Source organism: Oryzias latipes, chromosome 2 (assembly GCF_053564925.1).
Source record: "Oryzias latipes strain Hd-rR chromosome 2, Olatipes_Hd-rR_3.1".
NCBI lineage: Eukaryota > Metazoa > Chordata > Actinopteri > Beloniformes > Adrianichthyidae > Oryzias > Oryzias latipes.
The window spans coordinates 30,992,961-31,013,512 of record NC_136238.1 but is presented as its reverse complement, the minus strand read 5'-3'; the positions used below and the strand labels follow the sequence as shown (position 1 = coordinate 31,013,512).

Genomic DNA, 20,552 nt, shown 5'->3' with positions numbered 1-20,552 from the left:
AACAAATAACAGTAACAACTAACTACTACCTATCTAAATAATGAACTAACTATGTAGGTGTTGTAGATTGACTGTGACTTTGTGAGCGGGGTGCGTCGTGTGTAGGACTGGGAGGAAGAAGCGCGCACACGTAACGTGTGTTGGGGGTGTGTGTTGATTCTTCTGCTCTCTAGCTGCATGTGAGCCTTCACCTGTGCTCTTTGGTACAGACATCTTCTCAGAATATTATGTATTGCCCAGTAATAAACAGACTGCAGACACTTTGTCACTTTTCCGGTAACCGTGAAGCCTGACACCCATGAAGAATGCGGGGCAGGAGGCTCCGCCTTTATTTATACAGACACGTAACGTAACGCTGCAAAAAATAGTTCCAAAGAAAACATGTAGTGATATTGATGGAAATCTAACAGCGCGCGTTCATGTTTGGTGTTACAGAGTGAAGGAGAACAGTAATACCCCCCACCCCCCCAACACAAAATCCTCTGAGGGCGGCCGTGTCGCGCACTCAAGAACGCACGCAGCTTGTAATGGAAATGAATAATTAGAACACAGGAAATATGTTGTATTTCCTCGCAAGACAGAAACTTCTTTTGTAGAATGAGGATGTGTATGTTTCTGAAACAGCGCACGTGTGTGTAAGTAGAGTGAGCATGTGCCGCATGCTTCTCTAAGAGACAGTGAAATCCCCCGCAGGCGGGTGCGATGAGGAGAGAAGAGTGATAAAAGGTTTCCCATAGAAACCCTTGAAGTCTGAACACAGGACTAGCAGAGAAAATAAATTATCAGCAAAGATAAATGTGTTTAATGTGTTTATTATAGTTTCAATCACGCACCATATGCAAAACTTTAAAAAAAAAGTGCGGTGATGCGGTGATACGATTATCGTCAAAGCCCTACTGCTGACCTCGCAACATGTTCCGGATAAATGGAGGAAGATGGACGGATGGATGGAGTGTTGAAATAATGTGTTTATAGTGAATGCAGTCCTTTGTATTTAAAGTGCCATGCATGTGTGGCACTAAAAATGAAGAACATCAATGAATTTACCCTTGAACTTACCCAGGTACGTCACATGCTCTGCTATTTTGGAACAGAGTCCAGTTTTGGAACCTACAGACAAGCAACAACCAGCAGAAACCCACACTTCTGACTGATGTTCACGTTCACTTTATTCTTCACAGTAAAGATTGGAACAAAACACTGAGAACCAAAAAGAACAGAGGAACAGTTCTAATGTCTACTACAAAACATGAATCACAAGAAAAAGACAAACACCAGTCTGGTTCTTTATCTGCCTGAAAACTTCCTTCTGACATTTTTTAGGAAAATCTTTTCCTCAATTAACTTGGTCTAACAAAATATAAACTGCGGTGACTACTTTTTATGTAAAATAATAATCAAATGTTCACTGATCACATAAAAAGTGTCAGAATTAAAGACATCTACAATATCTTTCTAGTGTTCTCATGGTAACACACATGAACAACATACTCATCATCTCAGCTTAAACTACAATCACAATGAATCCTTTCAAGATTTAACTCTACTAATTCAAAACAACACATTTCCATTAACGGATACATCTGAAAGAATTCCTTGTGCGGACTTTTTTTTTTTACCATTTTTGTCAATGAAAGCAGCAAAGCTCTTATTGTCTAGTAACTTTACACAGATTTAAACATATTGGTTCTTTTATTTTATTGGTTTGATAATTGTTGCGTAAAGAATATAAAATACAAAGTCTGTTGTAAAAATTTAGAGTATCATATCAATCTCATGAAAAAAGGATGTTTTCAGCTCATGTCAGTCTGTTCTGTTATGAGTGACAGTTATAGTGTTTTATGAATGTGTTTTAAATCTTCTGTTAATGGGCTGATTATTTTGAACGTGTTTTTGGAGACGCCAGGTACTGTTGTTTAAAACATTTATTTGAATAATCTTTATTGAAAAGTGCACATGTAGAAACAAAGGATTCACTAGCATGCACACACTTCGTTTGTCAGTGGAAAGAATTTTTCTGTATACGTCTTAATTAAGAGGTTGCATCGCCGGAATGTGGAGAAAATTTAATCTTGAGACTTTTGAATTTCGATAAAAGAAACATGTTTATAAGTCTATTATTTTTGGAGTTTGTAAAGTTGTGATGCAATGCTATGCATATATATACACGTTAATTGTACTGATCATTTGCTTTCTGTTTTACCCTTTTAAGTATCATTTGACCTGATGACAACGTTCGACGATCACCAGAGTTGTGATATGAGAAAGGTGTTCAAAAGCTCCTATATTGGACTTCACCGCAGTACATGACTGAAACAGCACACAGTCTTTATAAAACTGTTCATTGTTATGTGTTCAACGCTAACTTGTGTCTCCTTCTTATTGAATGACTGCATCAATATGTCATGTAACTAAAGCTCTGGCTGCTTTGGAGTATATGAGCACATTAGGGTTTGATCCCTAGAGTTTTAAATATTAAAAACAAGAAATTTACCAAAATATACAAATAAGGTAAAATATTCACATTTTCTGAAATACAGAAACCAAAGTGATCGACTGTGCTGCAGAGGTAAAGGGGTCGACCTCTGATCAGAATATTGCAGGTTCAATTACCACTTTGCCCTCCATGTGTCATTGGACAAAACTGAACCCCACATTGATCCTGGTGGTTACAGGTTGGTGCCAGTGTGAGACAGCACAGCCGCCATCAGTGTCTGAATGGGTGTGTGTGGGAGTGAATGGGACTGAATGTTAAGCACTTTGGGCTTTCCAAGAAGGTACATTAGCAGTATATCCAATAAGTACATGGCAACATAAAACCAAGGCTTAAAATATTTCAATCTAAGAATCATAAATTTTAATAAAATGCTAGTTTCTGTCTTTATGGAAGAAAATGAGTACTTTTTCCAAATCTTTTCCTCTTCTCATGTAAACCCCTTCTTTTTTACTGCATAAGTTCTCTGCTCCATGTTTTCTTGAGTTTAAAGTTTTTAATAAATCCTATGTTAAAATGTTTGAAAATGCTTTTCTCTTATGTGAGTTCTCATGTGTTTTTTGAGACTAGATGAATCACTAAAACATTTATTGCATTCTATACAAGAAAAAAGGCTTTTCTCCTGTATGAATTCTCATGTGTGTTTTAAGATTAGATACATTACTAAAACTTTTTTTACATTCTTTACAAGAAAAAGGCTTTTCTCCTGTATGAGTTCTCATGTGTTTTTGGAGGTGAGGTAATTGACTAAAACATGAATCACATTCTTTGCAAGAAAAAGGCTTTTCTCCTGTGTGAGTTCTCATGTGTGTTTTAAGATGAGATATACGATTAAAACTTTTGTCACAGTCTGTACAAGAAAAGGGCTTTTCTCCTGTATGAGTTCTCATGTGTTTTTGGAGCTCGGATAATTGACTAAAAGGTTTAGCACATTCTTTACAAGAAAAAGGCTTTTCTCCTGTGTGAATTCTCATGTGTTTTTTGAGACTAGATGATTCACTAAAACCTTTTCGACATTCTTTACAAGTAAAAGGCTTTTCTCCTGTATGAGTTCTCATGTGGCTCTTGAGATGAGATATACGACTAAAACTTTTTTTACATTCTTTGCAAGAAAAAGGCTTTTCTCCTGTGTGAGTTCTCATGTGTGTTTTCAGATTACATTTTTGACTAAAACTAACGTCACATTCTTTACATGAAAATCGCTTCTCTCCTCTATGAGTTCTCATGTGTCTTTGGAGATTAGATGAATCACTAAAACCTTTATTACATTCTTTACAAGAAAGGGACTTTTCTTGATTCTTGAGTTTTCGCCAGACTTGAAGGAGGAAAGTCTTTCCTGTTTTGAACATTCTTTTTGTTTCTTAACCAAATCATCCTTTCTACTACCATCAGAGTCACACTCACTGTGAGAGCTGTCCACACTTTGGACATGACTTCTGTCTCTCCTCTTCCTCTGATCTCTGTTCTGTGGGTCTGTCTCTTCATCTGTAGTGGATGTTGATTCTGTCTCTTCATCTGTAGTTGATGTTGATTCTTCATGTTGGTTTCCTTCTTCATCCTGACTATCAGTTACATTAAAGCTCTGCTGATTGTTTAGATCTGCTTCACTGTTCTCATCTTCCTCATAAGTAGGAATCTCCATCAAGGTATCAGTCTCCTGCTTCAGATCAAGCTGATCTTCATCCTGACTGATGCAGAGTTCTCCTGGTTCCTCTTTAATCTGTGATGGTTCTGGTACCTCCGGTTCCTCTTTATAATGCGGAGGGTCCGGTTTCTCCAATTCAACTCTGAAGTTCCTTTGTCGGTTGCAGAGATCTTCATTCACCCAATCCTGGGGGAGGACTGCAGAAAAACAAAAAGAGACACTTTTTATGTTTTGAGGACTTAGTGTGTTGTTAATAAACACTATTAAAAGCTTATCTAAAAACACCAATTGTCTGTGAAGACTCTCATTCATCCAGTTTGTTTCCATCACAGTAGTAGGTTTAAAAAATGCCATCTGGACATTATCATTTTTAAAATTGAAAACATTTTACCTTTGATCCAAATTGTCAATTGTGGATTAGCTGGTGAAAAGGCAGGTTTATAAGTGCTCTTGGGGGAGGAGTCAAACTTGACACTGGAAAAACTTGATAGCCTTTTACCTAAAATAAATGACATTAACAGCTGAAAGAGATGGCCATGTTGGGGAGTGTAGCCCCCGTCTCTCCAACTCTAGATGAGAACAAAGGACTCCTAAAGACCTGGAAGTGAAACTGGTTCGGTTTGTTTGTCTGGGACTGATTTAAACCTGAGACCACCTCTTATTAAGAGAAGGTTTATCTTTCTTAACAAAGACGCCTTCTTTCACTCACGGTGTCTCAATCCAAATGGTATTTTCCAATATCGACTCGATTTTCTCATTTTGAAATTATTTTTTTCCCCAACTTCCTGTCCAGTAGCTGATCAAACATGAGAGCTGAAGACCTCTTAGGTTGGACATATTTTACTGTTACAACATGTGGTTATGAATCTTCTGACACACAAGGAGTATATTTGAATGAACCACTTTATTAATTTAGGCTAGACTTTATTTATATTAATTATATTTTTAATAAGCACATACTTACGCTTACAAACACACACACAAAGCATTTCAGTCACGCACACTATTTGTGCAAATGTGAGCTTACACCTGTGCTCGAGTGGGTGTTGCTGTTCTTTTTCTGCCTTATTCTGTTCTGTTTTGTTGATGATGGAATGTAGCGTCCGGTCATTCCTACACCAAGAGCCCCACCGAAGCAGCAGTGGTAGACCCCCTACACAGTATAGTACAGATAGTGGACACCGCCCACAGGACAATCATGTCCACCACCCAGACCAGGGCCAGCAGGACCACCACAGGGCCCCCAACACCAGAGAGCAGGAAGGCAGAGGGGGACAGAGAGTGCAAGCTCCACCCCGACCAGAAGAATAACCCCAAAACAAGAAAAATAGCCCTGCAAAACAAAACCCCACCATCTTCTCAACACAAACTAATGCTGATAGTGCATGTTCTTCTTCTGTGGTTTATTGGCAACTGATAAACAGCTTTGTGGTGCATGACAACCCAAATCACGGCCCCACCCAGGGAGAGCACCCCCAGCTCCAGATGAGCATCCCTTCCACCTCAACCCAAGGCACAAGCGAGGGGTCCCCAAGGGAGACCCGCCCCATGCTCCAGACAAGACACCCACCCCGCTGGAGGTCCAAGAGAGAGCAAGGCAGGAAGACACAAAAACACCGGTTCGCCACACTGCAACAGCGGATGGAGGGGCGAACGGAAGAACAGCTCTACTTCCACTTGTGTCGCGGCAGCATTATGCTAGTAACGGGGCTGGTTAAAAAACACACCAGTAAAATAAACCAGCGGCGACTGAAAAGCGCGCGCCTCAGCGCGATATGCGCCTCAGTGCGGCGCGTGCAGAAGTTTCCTTCCACAACAAACACTGTTGCTCCGCGGACGCCTCTGTGCTCCGCGCTCGCCCCGCGGGCTCCTTGTCTCCCCTTCTTATCTTTTCAGACACCCCTGGCCAGGGCCGGCTCCAGAAAGTAGCGCTTCATTCCCATTGCGCCGGTGGCTGGAGGGAATCATGTCTGTGCAGAGCAATCGGACTTAATACTGTACGTTTTGTGGATGAGGGGCAAGAGAGGATGCGTTGTTACGTGTGGGAGCCATCAGACTGCCATCGGCCCTGCAGCTCAATGTGATCGAGCAGCAGGAGAACATGTCTCCAGCTCACACGGAGGCTGTGAGCTTTTCAAAGCAAAATTCCGCTCAGTCCATATAAACCGTTAAAACGACCACGTCAATTTGTGTTTCCAGTCGTGTCCCGACAAAATAAAGGCTGATGTTATTCCCACATATTTACGTGCAGCCAAGCTGCAGATTGCAGCTTTTACCGCATCGACTCATGTTCATCCAGGCTAAATGTTGTTAGTGCATGTTAGCCTTCACCTAACCGTACGTTCTGCCACAAAAAGCACTGACCACACAGATTAAAAATAAAATGATGAGCAAACAGGCGCTTCATAATAACCGTAACAAAACAATAATAAACGTACGTTTAAAAGATCCTCTTGTATATTACGGAGCTGCTAATAGATGGTCTAGTGTCACTATGACTCTGAGGTAAATTTCACTCCTGAGCATGCGCTGTTCTCTCCGTCACGCAGCTGACCGGCTTTTCCAAACCCGGTGGTGATGGTGGATGGTGGCATTTCATCGCTGCCATTAATTGAATGAGCGCAAAGACAACTGAGCGGGTGTATTCAGGAACTGAATGAGTGAACCTTACAACCGCCCGGGTGCAATTCTAACGGAGCGACCCCACATTTTACAACTGCACGCCTGCAATCCTAACTGAGCAGTGATCTTGTGCATCACTTCTCCTTTGCTTGCTTGCTTAGGTTTGCGCGCAGTGTTAATGGGGCGTTTGTCCCTTGGGGGTGCAGAATTCAGGAGTGTGTTTGTCACTAGGGGGCATTAATCTTTCTGGTTGATCTGATTAGCTGAAATTTGCTGGTTAAATCCGGCGAGGCAGGAGGAGCTTTCATTTTTCAGAGCAGGGGTGGCTAACAGGAGGCTCTTAAGCTGCATGCGGCTCTTTGCCTTTCATCATATTTTTTTATGTACAGTACTTTCACAACCATAAGGTGAACATAAAAGTCTTACATTCATTTTCTCCAAAATGTACGTACTGGCCCTAATGTTTTGTTGTGCGACTTCAGTAAAGAGGAGCTAGGAGAGAACAGCATGAGAGAGGTAAGAACATGAAAGGAGACCCCCCCACCATAGTAAAAAGTGCAGATATGCTCATAATGCAACAACTTTGCTTTGGAAACCCTGGAAATGCATAGAGACATGATTATGAAGTACAGTTTAAACTGCAAGCTATCAGCTACACGGAGGAATAGAGCAGCTGCAGTTTGTTTAGGTTTGAAAGATCTTCACAGATTCGGACTTCTGGCCTCAATAACTCTTTTGATAAACATTCAAATGTGACAGCAAGTATCTAATTATTTTGTAGGGGTGTGATTGGCAAGAGTCTGGCGATACGATATGTATCCCAATATTTTACCTAAACATATTTTCTTTCTTTTTTCTTTTCTTTTAAATATGACTTTGAAAAAACTATACTTGAATTTCAGCATGTCTTCCATTGTTATAAAATGGTCAAATTCAGTTTTTTTAATAATCTTAATGTTAAGCACTGCAACTGTATTTCCTATTTCAGCTGCTTTTACCCAAACAAATTAATAGTGCTTTTATTATGGTAACTAAAAATATAGAAACGGAACAGTCAACACTGTCTGATTTCCACACCAAAATATATTTCAATATAAGAAAAAACAAAGAATGAATGTGCCTTAACCCAGTGTGGACATAGTCAGGTGTGCCGTGGGAAATTACCCAAATCTGAAAACATTGACCATCTCCAGGATATCAGTTCTGTGTTTACCCAAATTGGTCCTGATAAAACAAGGAGTAGTTAGGAATAAGAAAAATCAAAATACTTTTTTACTTAATTTTTTAAAATACTTTTCTTTTTAGGGAATGTCAAAGCGTGGCTCTAATGCATTCAATAAAAACCGAAATCCCTCGTTTTCCACCTCGCTGCAGAGGGGCGGAGCCTGATTTCTGTTTGTGTCCCTGCTCACAGAAGACAATGGAAGCTACGCCTGGAAAAATCTGTGCCGGGCTGTCGACTTCAGGCCAGCAACAGCCACGTCTTTGTCACACAACTCCGGTGATGCAGCTTCAATGCTGGCGGCGCGTCTTTTAACTTGCTGCTCTAGCTATTCTCCTTGTTTTCCCCCTTCACTATCTTTGTGTGTGTGTGTGTGGGGGGGGGGGGGGGCAGTGATTCTTCCCCCAAGCGTGATAATGAGGCAGCATGACAAAATGAATGGAAGCTGCTTTAATGTGACAAAGATGCTTTTTTTCACATCACAGTCTGCCCTGCACCGTTGTGCAGCCACGCTTTCTCACACGCGGAAGTAAACTGGTAACGCTGATCACCACGATGTTGGTCTCTTTTCAGAACATTGTACACATCCCTCTGATCCATCAGATCGCTGAACTAGAATCTATTGCCTAGAGGCATTTTAGCCAATGCTTAGTGCATTAGCCGTAGGGTTGGGCGATGTCCCTTAAATTGGCAGTTGACGATGTTTGCAGTAAACCATCGGGATGGACGATGATATTGTCTTGGGGCGGGGGGGGGGGGGGGGGGTAATTTTTCATTATTATAATTGTTATATAATTATCATTTTTTATTTACGACGGAGTTTTAGGGCCACCAAAAAAAAAAAGAAGGTAAAATTACGCGATTTTTCGCGTAAATTTAGGAGATAAAAACTCGTAAATTTAGGAGATTACATTGGAAGTGAGCATGCAGAGCAGCAGGTGAACGCCGTGCAGCTGCAGAGCAGACCGACTAAACTTTGTTGAACATGTGAGCTGAATGTTTATTGATAACGTTCCAGATGTCTGGAAGCTCATTTGTTTGATTTACGATTCATTAAAGTTTTTATTTATTGATGATAAATAAAATCTTGTAAATTTATGAGATAAAAACTCGTAATTTTAGTTTTTTTTTTTTGGTGGCCCTAAAACTCCATCGTAGTTATTTTACCTTTTTACTTTTTTTAATTATCCAACTAATGACTCATCCGCGAGGATCCAGTATAAACTGAGGGAAGTGACTTTAACCAAACAAATAAGCAAAATAGAAAATAGTAGTCCGCTCCCGCCATTAATTAGTCAAGTGGACTGGTGGAGCGCAAACTTACAGCTTTGTGTTTGAGGGGTAGGGAAGAAGCTTTGTTACGTGTACGCTATGTGTGGGAGACTTAGGACTGCGATCCGTCTCGCAGCTCTAGGGGAACGAGCTACCAAACTCAGGAGAACCGGGTCTAAAATTGTGTGTCAGGGCAGAGCTTGCATCGTCAGCACACAAACCGGCTTTGTTTGGGGCAGTGTGTGAGCTTAAAGCAGAAATGTCGCTCAGTCCTTAGAAACCGTTCAAACAATCATGTGGTTTTGTTTCCAGTCGTGTCCCGACAAAATAAAGGATGATGTTATTCCCACAGATTTTCGTGCAGCCAAGATTTAGATTGCAGAATTTCCCGCATGGATTTATGTTCATCCAAAGCTAATGCTGTTAGCCCGTGTTAGCATACTGCTAGCCCTGGCTTCTTTCCGGCTCCGTTCTTCAACAGAAGAAGCGCTGGCCACATGGATTAAAATTAAAAGGATGAGTGAACATTGTTAAAAGCACGTTTAGAAAATCATCTCGTATATTACCGAGCTGACATGTCTATGTATATAGCCGCTCGGCGGAACTCATATCCTCTTCCGGTTTTTCAAACCCTACTGCGCATGTGCAAATGATTTATTCCGATCGAAAGTGTGACCCATGTGAATGTTTGTTATATTCTGAAAACATTTTTCTGGGTCCATCTACACGGTTGGATTCTAATTCGACCATTGATCCGATCAAGATATTTTGCACATTTAATCGTGGCTTAAGGTGTCGACTCGTAGCGTGGCGGGGGCGTGGCATCACGATGGTGTCTCTCCATTGTGAGGTCAGTCACCCATCATGATGCCATCGTCCATCAGCACAACCCTAATTAGCCGCTGCGCTGCTTCATTCGTTTTTATCTGAGCCGCTAAAAAGCACAGCAACCCACGTTTTTATATATTGCTGGTAGCAAAATGAAACAGAGTTTGTCTGTTATTCATTCCGAGGAAAAACGAAGTAGTTCATGTCTCATAACAGAACAAGCTGCCTCTGGCTGCAGTCTTCCTGTTGTCTTGTGTGGTGTGGTGCAGCTCAAAGAGGCTCCGTGTGCTCTGCTGCCAACTAGAGGTCGGAGGGGGAAGTGGAAAACAAGAGTCAGACACTGAAGAAATAATTAAATAAATATCGTGCTGACAGCATTTTGATTGATATGAATATCACCAAATGAAATATCGTGATATTTTGTAGAATTTAATTTTTCTTACACCCCTATTATTTCGTATTAACACACAGAGTGAACTACAAATGCATTTCAAAAGAAAAAAGATTGTTTTTTTTTTTTTTTTGCCTTTTAATCAGAATTTTCCACTTCAAGCTGTGAATGCAGACATGCAGCGAAGCGGCTGCCAAGGGGACCGTCAACAAAGTGCAAACTCTGTGAAACACCATTCTTTAAAAGTCAATAAACCTTTAAAAAAGTAATACATGTCTATATTTATATAAACGACTTGTCAGAATATTCATGCTAGATTACATATTTAGTGAGAAGGTCCATCTCTATTTAATTGCATATAGTTTTAAAATTTAATAAAGATATGTATCATAACCTATGTGCACAAAAGCTTTAAGATACTAAACCAAATGTCCCCAAACTTTTTGTACTGACTAATCAGGATCTTATTAAACACAATTTTATTGTGTTTTATGCACAGCACTTTGAGTGACATTTGTTGTTGAAAAAGTGCTATATAAATAAAGGTTGATTTGATTTGATTATTGTCCTACAATCAAGATTATGTCATAAATTCACTTTGTTAATCTTTAGGAATTTTTCATATTAATAAATGGATCAGATATGGTCAAAAATCCTCAATAGCTCTGAAGATGCTGTAGTCTCTGACACAGAACTTCCTGTACCGACTAATCATGACCTTATCTTCCTAATACAATAAAGATTATGTCAAAAAAATTCTAGCATCTTCAGAGCTATTGAGGATTTTTGATCAAATCTGATCCATTTGTTAATATGAAAAATTCCTAAAGATAAACAAAGTGAAATATTGACATTCTTTATTTTAGTATGACAATAAGGTAATTATTAGTGTGTATAGGTTTGGTGACAGTAGCTTCAGTATCTTCATGACTATTGACCACTTTAATCACGATTTATATTTCTATTCAAATTTGAAAAATATATGCAACAAAATAAAATAAAGACGGTCTTTCCTACAAAATATTCATTATAACACGAATATGCTGACGACTCTTGTAAAGAGTGACATAGACACCCCTGAACACTGCTACGAAGAAAACGCCCCTTAACACTGTGTGCAAACCCAGGTGAGCGTGCAAAGAAGAACTGATCAGGTGGGATCACCGCTTACTTTGGATTACAGGTAGTTGAAAAATGCGGTCGCTCGGTTAGAAATGCGTCCGTGCGGTTGTAAGGTTCCTCACTCAGTTCCAGAATACGCCAGCTTAGTTGTCTTTATGCTCTTTCATTTTATGGCTAGAACTTTGACAGTGTGGGACTTTAGATCACCCCGGTGATGAACCAGCTGGAGGCACGGAAGACACATTTGTGTCTTCTTAAAAAAAGGGTAGTAGCTGTTTTTTTTCTTTTCTTTTCATGTTGACGTTCATTCAACCAGGAAGTTTATTTTTCTGTCACACGTTTTTGACTTTTGTTCTGCGTTTTCTTTCTATACTGGATAATGGAGCCACGAAACCTGCAATGCAACTAGACAAAAACACACCATTCTAATGACGTATCTAGTATGTTTACATCTTCCCTTACTGAATAATAAAAAAAACCTTTTAGCCTTGAGGACAGAGAGAGAGGACAGCCACAGAGCCTAACAGGTCGTGTTTTTCCACCTCTCCCCTTTTGCAAAAGGTTTGAAAATTCATGCAGACTCTTGTGTGTCTTTTTATTTCCCAACTCAACTGCTCAATCAAAATTTAGGTTCAGCGGTTTTTGAACAGGACCTGGTCCAAGGTGGACAAATGCAGTGGAATGATCCTTTAAGGACCTCGCGAATCGGAATCAAACTTCAGCATCGGTACATTTAAAATGTTTAGTCACGTACCGACTATGTTGAGTTGAAGCTGCGGGTTCCAGCTGCTATAATCCAGCAGTCTGCGCTGACGACAGAGCTCCTCCTCGTTCTGGACGATGGTTCCTTCAGCAGCAGAAAGTTGTTCTCTGACAGAACCTTCCTGAGGTTCTGAAGACATGGTTCCTGCTCCGATCTTCAGCTCCAACTCCCACAAACACCGCCGTCCTCTTCACTGCAGCTCCGATCGATCATCTGCTAGTCTCACAATCACAGCAATCCACGTTGTCTTTCCGTTCAACACTTCTTCACTCATTTACGACACTTTGGAAAATGCTGAGAGTCCCACACGAACCACGTATCGTCCTTTCTGTCCAAAAACCTCACAAACGTCCCAACAAAACACCACCGACCTCTCAACACAAGCTAACGCTGCTAGCCTGCTAACAAGCTAACGCTGCTAGCGCCTCGTGCTGTTTACTTCCGGGTCACGTACAGATCTTTATTAAAAAGAAACGTATAAACGGCTTAACTGAACCTCAATATGATTCAAAAAGCTTCAATTTTTTTTTCAAATGTAATTCAGGAAATAATAAAAAAAAAAAGAAAATCAAAATAGAAAAAAAATCTATCGAGGAAACCTTTTGAGAGCTGCTGTGACGTCATCACACTGCGTCTCATTCCAATAATCAGGTTTGACTACAAAATGCTTCAGAGATTAACTAAACCTTTTTACATTTGTTTATTGTATTTCTAAACTACTGTACTGAAAAAAGAAATTTCTTAAGTAAACAAAGAAAGGAAAAAGAAAAAAAGGAAATTTCAAGCAAAAACATTCTAAAAAAACAGTTTCTAAAGAGAATAATTAAGACTGTAAATAAACATTAAACTGTATAGTTAATAACAAACACAAGCAATATTTGTGAAATTCTTTTTACAGTGAAAAACAATTGAGAAATTTACTAAATTTAATTAAAATTAGATTAACAAATTTATGAAATATATAAACTGAGATGTAACATAATAAAAGAAAAGTGAAAAAAAATTAAAGATCTTTGGAATGCAAACATTTTTCACCGACAATCTGCAAAGATTTTAATGCTGTTTCTTGTTTCTGTGTCTTCTTCAAAGATTTTTTCAATAAAAAAACTGAGAAAGATTCAAATAAATTCACAGATTTTTTCAGGTTAAGACAAAAAAAAACACTTAACATTTTTATTTACAGTACAGACCAAAAGTTTGGACACACCTTCTCATTCAAAGAGTTTTCTTTATTTTCATGACTATGAAAATTGTAGATTCACATGAAGGCATCAAAACTATGAATAAACACATGTGGAATTCTATACATAACAAGAAAGTGTGAAACAACTGAGAATATGTCATATTGTAGGTTCTTCATAGTAGCCACCTTTTGCTTTGGTTACTGCTTTGAACACTTTTGGCATTCTCTGGATGAGCTTCAAAAATGTTGAGAAATGCAGAAATGTGTGCTGCAGATGCCATGTTTGCCACTAGAGGGCAGCACATCAGCTTCAGTCTTTGTCATTGTTGCTGTGTGAGCCTGAAGGAGCTTCAAAGTGAGCTGCAGCTTGGTTCAGACAAACCTCCACATTCACACACAGATGTGATCCTGAAGAAGTCTGAACAGAACATTTCAGGAGAACTCTTCAGTCCAGAACATGAGCCTGCATTGTTCCTGAAACTGGGATCAGAGTTCTGCTCTCTGCTCCAACAGAACCACCTTCATGAGCTCCTGGTTTCTTCTGGATCCTCCAACATTCAGACGCTCTCTGACTGAGTTCATGTCTGCACAGAAACCTTCAGGATTCTCTTCTTCCACACGTCTTTCACTCTGAAACTCTCTTCTGAATGTGGATCATCTCAGTCAGACGTTCAGCAGCATCAGAGCCGTGCATGTGCTCCTCCTCATGAGTCCTGAAGCTGCACCGTCAGCTGCAGAGCTTCAGAGCTGCTTCCTTCTCAGACTTTCCACTTTCTCTGGCTCTGATGCTGCTGCTGCTGCAGAAAAACCAGCAGCTGCAGAAAAACTCTGCAGAGACTCACAGAGAGAGGATGGAGGCAGCAGTTGAAGCTGCTGCAGACTGGGGCGGAGCCTGGAGATGACTGATGAAGGTAGAGGGCGGAGCTTCATCAGGATGAAGGTGCTGCTTGGATTCTGGCTGGATGTCCGTCTGTCCTCAGTCCCTTCATGGCTGCTGCTTCTCTTCTGCTGATGTTTCTGCAGGATGAAGCTGCTGGAAAACGCTGAGTCTCTTCTTTCTGCAGCTTCTGACAGCAGAAACAGTCGTTTCAGTTTAAACATCAATGTTCCAGTCTGACTTTAAATAAACTGCTGTCCTTCATCAGCTGTTGCCATGGAAACCAGCTGACTCCAGCAGCTCCAGAAGTTCCTACTTGACACAAGTGGGTTGAGGCAGGAGGGATGTTTCTGGAAAAATCATTTTCTGCTTCATCCCTGAAAAGCTGAAGAAGAGGAGGAGTTCTGAGCGTCTTTTCTGGCGGGGACTCCTGCTTCACCTGCAGCCCATCTCCACCCTCTGACTGTGTTTCTGACTGCTGTTCCAGCTCATGGCCGCCAGTCTGTCAGCTAACGTCTGATGGGATGGAGCTGACATCTGCTAGAAGATTTCCTGTCAGACATCAGACGTCTAGCAGCTGCTCTGCTCTCTGATCACTCTGTCAGGAATGGTGTCTGGTCCAGCAGACCTCTGGGCGTTAACTCTTCATGGAGTCTTCCTCATGGCAGCCATTGTGAGACAGAGCAGCTGGTGGTCAGGAGGAGGGATGGTCTTCCTGGCTGTCATGTTGTTCTGAGCCTCAAACAGCCTAGAGGTCATTGGCTGCATCTAGAATGGAGGTGTGACTGTCACAGGCAGGTGATGATGTCCTGTAGTTGGAGATCACCTGGATGCTCTGTCACATGTGGCGGGAATCTCTGCTGTTCTGGAAGTGGATTCTCTGAGCATGTGGCTCAAAGGTGGAAGTTTCTTCTTCTGATGATGATTCAAACCTGGAAAAGAGTTTAGTTTGTCTGACCAGGAAACTGAAAATGAGGACGTGAGCGGAGCAGAAAGAGGAGGAACACCGTCAACAATCATGTTGGAGCTCCAACAGGCATTTTACTGACTCAGCAAAAACATCTGTTTGTTTTTCTTTGTTCTGTCCAGCAGCTGAACAAATGGAAGAAGGTTGGAGGTTCAGTGGACCAAGAGCTGGATCATCTAAAGGAAAACGGGGTCCACACCCAACATCTATGTGAGGATTATTCTGGAATTACTGGCTCCATTTGTCTGAATTATGGGTTACAGCTGATAAATTCACATGAATAATGATGTCATGAGAGAAAATCTACATTTTCTTGCTGGTTGTTTCTTGAATAGAGTGATTCCAATCAGACTAGTGAAATATTCTGAATGTTTCTGAATATCCATTGATTCATGACTTCTGATCAGTTCTTATTTCTGTAACTATGATCTAAATGGACTTTAATGAAAGACCATGTGATGTTTCCATTGATGCTAAAGCTGACCAATCATGTTATTGATTACAACACGAGCGCTTTCTGTGTCTAAAATCAGTCCCAGAAGAGTTCAACCATGACTTCAATGCCTGAGCTAAGCTCCTCCCCCTTTGTGTGTCTTTGTGTGTGTGTGTTTCTTGTGTGTTCCCCTGACTGCAGCAGTGTGTCGTCAACAAGAAGCTGATTCCTAGAGAAAAGTGAGAGTTTCAGCTCTAAGGGGTCTGAAGTCCATCTGAGAAGATCAATAACTCATCAGTCCTGCTGTCCCTGAAGACCGGCTTCATGTTCAGAACCAGCTTCAGGTTCTGGGCTGGGATTGGATGTGTTGTGGTGGCAGTAAAGCAGGTTCAAACCCGGATCAAAGCAGAATGTAGAAAGTGTCAAAGTGTCAGTCAGACTCCCAGACAGAATGTTCCAGATCAGCATTTATTGGTTATTTCTTGATGTTCTTCATCTTTGGAGAAAAGCAGAGCTAGAAAATCAAACAAAGTTCCATCTATCTGCTAAAAACTTGGATTCATTCAGTCTTTCCCGTATGGACAGATTTCTTTGACGTCTTTTCTTTTCATGTAAATTCAGTCAAACATGTTGATCCTTCATGATGTGGATGAGTTGATATGAAACAGTGTTTTCTGCAGCAGGAACATGTGAGAGGAAACCTGCTGTTCCTCAGCTGATCTTCATCATTCCATCTCAGCAGCAGATGAGGAGGATGTGATGCTGGAAAATCTGCCTCACAGACTCAGTTTGCAGCTTCTGCTTTCAGGTTTGACTTCTAGTTTCTGGAGAAACAGGAAAAAGAAACAGGAAATCTCCACACCACTCTAGAACCATCTAGAACAGTATTATGGGATGTTTTTCAGCTGAATCACTGGGATCCATCTTCATGTTAACATCAAAGTGATCGTGTCAGATGAAATCTTTCCTGTTTGAAGGAGTTTCCTTCATGTCACAATAGGATCCCAGATCTCCCATCAGGCCTTGCAGCTCCTGACTTTGTGATGAGTCCCTGCAGAAACTCTTGGAAATCTCATGTTGATTCTCTCCCAGTTGACATCCATGGAGATTTTCACTGCTGTTGTTCAACTGTAGAGTTTGTCACAGACGCTCAAACTCATGAAGAGTTCAGCTGGAAGTTGAGAACGAGGCTTTGAAACCAGCAGCAGTTTGAGTCCATTCTGATGTTCCATTCAGGTTTCTGCTACAACAAGCCTTTATTTTGAAAGAGGCAGTGGGGCAGAAACAATAGAAGGAGGAGATTACCAACCCCCCCTGGAATGTTGCCCCCTGTGCAGTGGACTAGTGGGGGCAGGGACGGCTGAACCAATCACAGAAGACTGTTGCAGCTTTCCCTCCAAAAGTCAACCAATCAGATGTTGTTGTTTGGATTCTTTGTCTTGAAGTTTCACATGTGGAAGCTTCCAGAGTCTTTTCTGTTCGGTCTGCAGGCTGAGCAGAACTGACTCCTGCAGGATCACAGGAACTTTCAGGAAAATCTACAGACAGGAGAAAAGTTTCTGTTTGGACCTTTTTTCTGGGATTGTGAGACTAGCAGATGATCGATCGGAGCTGCAGTGAAGAGGACGGCGGTGTTTGTGGGAGTTGGAGCTGAAGATCGGAGCAGGAACCATGTCTTCCCTTCAGTCTCTGAGAGAGTTGATCAGCGAGCGACTAGCTGCTGCTGCTGAAGAAATCTGCAGACTCTGTGAAGGAACCATCGTCCAGTACGAGCAGGAGCTCTGTCGTCAGCGCAGACTGCTGGATGTCATCTGGAAACCACAGCTGCAGCTCCACCACATAGGTATGTTGCCTTCTACAAACAGTGAAGCTCTCTGAAGCTGCATGGGTCGGGCGCCGGGGCTGGCGTGGGGTGACGAGACCCCGGCTGGGCGCTCCTCCCTCTGTGTGTGATGGGTGGTGCTGGGCCTCGGGTGACGGCGCCTCGGGGGATGGGACCCCGGACTGGGGGGAGCTGTTTTACCACCAGGGCACGTCTACCAGCTGTACCAACTAACCCCCTTCCTCATATAATCTCAAATTAGGGTGAGGGGGTGGGGTGTTAAAACCTGCGATGCACCTTGGGGGGAGGAGCTACTTGGCAGTGGTCCCCCTCCCATGGTTGCCGTATGGAATGGGCCCCCCCTTCTCTCAGTTTTATTTGCACCTTAGACATGTAGGGCCCTTGGTGAGGGGTGTGCTTGGGCATCACTGCCAGCAAGCAGCAGATGTCCTCTTAGCGCCCTACCCGGCAATTTTAACAGCACCATAGACATTTAGGGCCCCTTGGTGGGGAGGGTGATGGGACATCCCTGTGAGTAATCAGGAGATGTCCCCTCAGTGCCCTACCCACCAATTTTAACTGCACCCCTTTAGTACACACACCCTCCCATCTCAAAATATACATTCCAACATGAACACACACCCTCACAAACACTCTCATTTCGCAAGGAGGGTGGGACCTTGGACCATCTGTCCCCTACCCCATCCCTGGTAGGGGGTACTGGACCCTTGGCAATGGCGGCCATGTCCCCTGGGGGCTGGGTTCCTGGGCCCGGCGGTCCTCTCTCCACGCAGGGAGAGGGATGCCTGTGCTTTCTGGCAAGTCCAAAAGCCGGGTTTCACATCACACCTGTGCCGGGGGTGTCTGTGTCCCTGTGGAGTGGGTTCTGGTCTTTCCCCCCGGGTACTGGGCCTCGCCAAATTTACAACTGTGGCTGTGGTGTACCCTTGTGGCCCCCCATTCTCCCTGGGGTGCCCCCCTCCTGGGCAGGGACAGCTGGCCCCTACCTTGCTCCTTCCTGGACCAACCTTGGGCCTGATGGGTGGCCGCCTGGAGCGCAGAGCGGGTCGGTCTCCTTTGGGGGTCCTGGCTCGGACCTGGGGTTGGGGCGGGGGGATGCCCAGAACTCCTGGGTGGTGATGAGGTGCTGGTCTGGGACTGTGGGCACTCTTCTCGGGTGGGGCCCACTGTTGGGCCCTCCTGGCGCAGCGGGGGGGCTGCTTTCCTGGTTGGGCTGGGGCAGCCCTCTCTTTCCCCCCATGCCTCCCTGCTCTCTGGCTCTGTGGGCCTCGCAGCTGTCCTGCTGGCCCTGGCCTAGGTGGCGGAAGTAATCGCCCGGGGGGCAGTTGTTCTCTGCCTGCTGCCGTGTGGCGTTGGGGGATTCTGGTTGCTGCAGCGGCTGTGGCAGGGGTCTCGGTGTGGAGATGGCTGGGCACTCTGCCTCCTTCTTTTCACATTCCACCATCCATTTTAGAAGAACATAAACAATCATTTGAGCACAGGTGTTAGCTCACCTTGGCACTAATAGTTTGCGTGATTGATTGAAGTGTGTTTATAATATTTGAGTGTGTGTGGACAGGCCCCGCCCTCTGAGATTTGTATTATATCTGAACCTTACCGTACTGACAATCACCCAGTAGCTTGTTGCTTTATGCTGCTTCATGGTTTACCCCCCCACCCCCCAACCACCACCACCACCACCACCTTCTATGATCACCCCTCTCTCTAACATCCCTCACTCTTCTTCCCTCCTTTCCATTTCCATCCGGCCCAACACAAAAGATTTTCAAATATGTCTAAAATGAATAAGGTTTGGCCTCGATTAAAAAAGGGGTTTGTTCAGACATACCTCTGGTTTGTCAGAAAATTCATGAACCCTATTGTTAAATTAAAATATGTCCAACACAAGAAGCCCTCAGGTCTCATCTGTCTGCCTAGCTGTTGGACAGGACAAGTTAAATAGAAAAACAAAAAAACAATACTATTCAGTATCAGGTCTGACTCCTCCCCCAGGAGCACATTTAAACCAGCTCTTTCACCAGTTATTTCAGACTTGACTATTTGGAAAAGAGGTGAAACATTTTCAATTTTGAAAATGATAATGTCCAGATAGCATTTTTAACCTACTTCTGTGATGGAAACAAACTGGATGAATGAGAGTCTTCACAGACATTTGGTGTTTTCAGATAAGCAGATAATAGCGTTAATTGACAATACGCAAAGTCCTAAAACATAATAGAATTCTCTTTGTGTTTTTGCAGTGCTCCCCCAGCATTGGGTGAATGAAAATTTCTGCAACCATCAGAGGAACTTCAGAGTTGAACTGGAGAAACCTGACCCTCCGCTTTATAAAGAGGAACCGGAGGAACCAGAACCATTACCGATTAAAGAGGAGCAAGAAGGTTTCTACAACAGTCAGCAGGATCTGAAGCAGGAGACTGATACCTTGATGGCGATACCTACTTATGAGGAAGATGAGAACAGTGAAGCAGATCTAAACAACCAACAGTGGAACTTCAGAGTGGAACATGAGGAACCAGAACTTCCAAAAACTGTAGAGGAACAACAACTTCCACAGATTAAAGAGAGACAACAGGAACCAGAACCACCACAGATTAAAGAGGAGCCAGAGGAACTCTTTTTCAGTCAGGATGAAGAGCAGCTTGATTGGAAGCAGGAAACTGATACCTTGATGGAGATTCCTACTTATGAGGAAGATGAGAACAGTGAAGCAGATCTAAACAATCAGCAGAGCTTTGATGTAACTGATAGTCATGATGGAGGAAACCATCATGAAGAATCACCATCAACTACAGATGAAGAGACAGAATCAACATCAACTACAGATGAAGAGCCAGACCCACAGAGCAGACATCAGAGGAAAAGAAGAGACAGGAGTCATGTCCAAAGT

General features: G+C 42.5%; 2 protein-coding genes and 1 pseudogene across 3 annotated transcripts in view; 1 reads left to right on the top strand and 2 right to left on the bottom strand.

Moving 5' to 3' along the window:
- Window positions 1-20,552, bottom strand: part of LOC144981346 (uncharacterized) — a 676,107-nt gene that overhangs the window by 482,623 nt on the left and 172,932 nt on the right. The gene's annotated exons all lie outside the window — the stretch shown is intronic.
- The window catches only part of LOC144986685 (NACHT, LRR and PYD domains-containing protein 12-like), a 151,411-nt gene that overhangs the window by 88,147 nt on the left and 42,712 nt on the right, over window positions 1-20,552 (top strand). The gene's annotated exons all lie outside the window — the stretch shown is intronic.
- Window positions 1,152-13,075, bottom strand: LOC144987932 (uncharacterized; annotated as a pseudogene). The gene is made up of 3 exons (XR_013651624.1): window positions 12,351-13,075; window positions 10,310-10,383; window positions 1,152-4,336 (listed from the first exon to the last, which is right to left on the bottom strand). The product of XR_013651624.1 is annotated as an uncharacterized LOC144987932 (transcript).